General features: G+C 36.3%; 1 pseudogene; it reads right to left on the minus strand.

Moving 5' to 3' along the window:
• Positions 1–1,390: 1,390 nt before the first annotated feature.
• Positions 1,391–3,202, minus strand: part of LOC102849627 — a 52,516-nt pseudogene continuing 50,704 nt past the window's right edge.

Below are 3,202 nucleotides of genomic sequence, written 5' to 3' on the forward strand. Positions count from 1 at the left end.
TTATACTCATTCTACAACAATGGTCTTACAACAATATTTGTCCTGTGGGACTAAGTTAGATCACTCAACATAATACTCCTGCAGCTTCTCCGGAGTTAGGTAATAATTTACAAAATCATTGCTCTTGCGTGCTGCATAGTATTCCCTCATGTGAATGGACTATAATTTCTTAATTCATTCATTTGTGGTTGGACATTTGGACTATTTCCATGTCCTTGCAATGGTAAATAATGCTGCTATGATCATTGGTGTACAAATCTCACTTTGTGCCTCAGTTCTCAAATTCTCAGGGTTTATTCCAAGTAGTGGAATAGCTGAGTAATATGGACTCTCTATGTTCAGCTTTTTGAGGAAGGGCCAAACTGCCTTCCAGAATGATTGTACCATTTTGCAATCCCACCAACAATGTATAAGAGTTTCTTTCTCACTACATCCTCTCCAACACTTATTACTTGATGCCCTGTTAAACATTGCCATCTTCCTGGAGTGAAAGGGTACCTCATTGGGGTTTTGATTTCCATCTCTCTTATTCAATGCAATCCCAATCCAGATACCAAATTCATTTTCAAAGAGATTGAAAGGGAAATTGTAAAATTTATTTGGAGAGGCAAGAGACCCTAAATAAGCAAAACACTGAGAAACAAAACTGAAGTTGGAGAAATAGCACTCCGTGACCTTAAAACCTGTGACACAACAGTAGTAGCCAAAACCGCATGGTAGTGGTACAATGACAGGCACATAGACCACTAGAACAGAATTGAGAACCCAGAAATAGACCTAGCTATCTATGGTCAACTGATATTTGACAAGGAAATCAAAGCTATCAAATTATAACCTCTTCAATAAATGGTGTTGGCAAAACTGGACTTTCACCTGCAGAAAGCTGAAACAGAATCCACATCTCACATCATACACAAAAATCAGGTGGATCAGAGACAAACTGGGATCAAGCTTAGAATCACTAATCCAAGGTATAAAAAGACTGCCAAATACAACCATAAACACACAATCTAAAGAGAATAAAACTGATGCATGGGACCTTCTAAAGATGTGCACATCAAAAACTTTTCCCAACTGGGTGAAAAGAAAAACTACAGACTGGAAACAAACGTTTAGTAGTATCATCTCAGACAACAGTCTTATGGCAAAAGTTTATAGAATATTCCTGGGCCTTCACAAGAAAAAGACTGATAACCCAGTTGCAACATGGGCAGAAGACATTGAAAGAATTTTCACAGAGGAAGATATTTAAATGGCAATCAAACGCATGAAGAAATGCTCCAAATATTTAATTTATTTTTTTAAATTCCAGCAATATTTCTTTTCCCCAGTTCTCGAATACAATAAGGCTTTTACATTATGATAATATATCTGTCTCAGTTTTTGGACATTAGGTGTGATGTAAAGCCATGCATTCAATGAATAATCCACATGCGTCACATCTCAGAAGAGGAATCTTTGTGATGATCACGGTCAATGCCATGAACAGCATGTTATAAGAACATAACAATCGGGAAATTACTCTAAGTGGTTCTATTAACATCTCAAAGGCTTTAAAAAAATAATAACCTTTCCGGAATGGAGAACAAATATTTCCAGTATAAGCCGACTCAAACTAATAGATTAATGCCTTTTTCTCTTCATCTTTGGATTCAAAGTGATGATTATTTTTCCGAGCTTCAGAAACAAAGAATTCTGCTAAATAAAATGTAGTGTTAGGCAAATGGGAAATGCTGTCATGTCCCTACTCATAAAGGGGTTTCTCTAGATGTCACTGGATGCTATCTATTGGATACTTATATACTTCCATGGATGAAATAAATTCAATCTTTTTCTCGGTATTTGTAGTTATCACCTTGAAAAGCTCTTGCAATTTTGTATTTTCTGTAAAATTCTTCATAGAGAGGCTCCACTTGTGAAAATTTGCAGTCAGAGGTTCCACAGATAATGACATCAACTATTCAGCAGGGAACGTCTAGAACATTCTACCTTGATATGTTGCTCCAGTGAAGATCAGTGGCAGCTACGTATGTTCTGTATATGTAAGTGTCAGCAAGATCTCGTCACTCCCCAGTTACATGAGTTCCTCAAAGCCAAGGAAGGTGCCCCACACTGGGAAATAGTCTCCATTATCAAAACTCTGGAGGGCATATTTAAAAAATATTCTGACTGCGTTGGCATAACCAGACACATGGAAAGATGAAAACTTAAGAAAATTTTATATTGCTGAATACTATGTAAAATATCTAAAGTCTGCGTGTGTAAGAATTGTACCAGTAAGGATCGATCTTACCCAACAAGAATATGAAAAGCTTTTCAAATCTGTTAATGGGATCCTTTTCCCTGGAGGAAGTGTAAACCTGAAAGAGAATATTCTTGATGGTATTTCTCTAGTTGAGCACACAGTTTGCACCCAACCCTGCTGGCCTAGTCCATAGGGAATTATGCTGCCAACAGAAAGGTCACACCTCTTTGATGGCTTGAACCCCACCAAAGGTTCCTAGGATGAAAGGTAGGCAAGCCCTTTCAATAGGATTTGCAGCCTCAGAAAAATAATAGAAAGTCAGTTATAAGCTGGATCTGGCTAGACTACAATGAGTTCTAATCTAACGATAAGTGTTTGAAGTTAACCAGAGACACATATCACAGAAGAAATGTCTGACCACTTCTTTTAATAAAAATTGTACCTTAAAACCATTTGCAGCTGTTCCACTTAGTAAAACATAAATTCGCCATGAGTTGGAATTAACTCAACAACAATGAGTATGAACTTTGTTTTATTTTGTATGGCCACCAGTCTGCATGAGAAACATAAGCCCCTTACTTGCTCTTTTCATTGTATCTTATGTTTTCTGTCACTTGAAGAAAAAAGAAAAAACAAACCAAACACATAAACTAACCTTAACTAATAATATGTATAACTCTGAGATATGCATTTCTTCTTACTCTTGTCTAGGCACTTGCTTTGTCTTTCTCAGATTAGTAACTGCCTTTCAGATATGATGCCCTGTATGTAGGTACAGAACATCTTTAAACGTACTCTATTTTTGTGAAAGATCAGTAATGCCTAGCACAGTGCTAAAATCTAATGCTTCTGTATTTGTGTCTGAGCATAAATATGCACATTGAATTTTCACTTGAAAAAAATGTTTTAATTGTGATTATAATGAAAGTTTACAGAAAAGTTGGATTTTCTTTTTTA

This window comes from Elephantulus edwardii, unplaced genomic scaffold, assembly GCF_000299155.1.
Source record: "Elephantulus edwardii isolate Elephantulus edwardi_28Jun2011 unplaced genomic scaffold, EleEdw1.0 scaffold00082, whole genome shotgun sequence".
NCBI classification, from domain to species: Eukaryota; Metazoa; Chordata; class Mammalia; order Macroscelidea; family Macroscelididae; genus Elephantulus; species Elephantulus edwardii.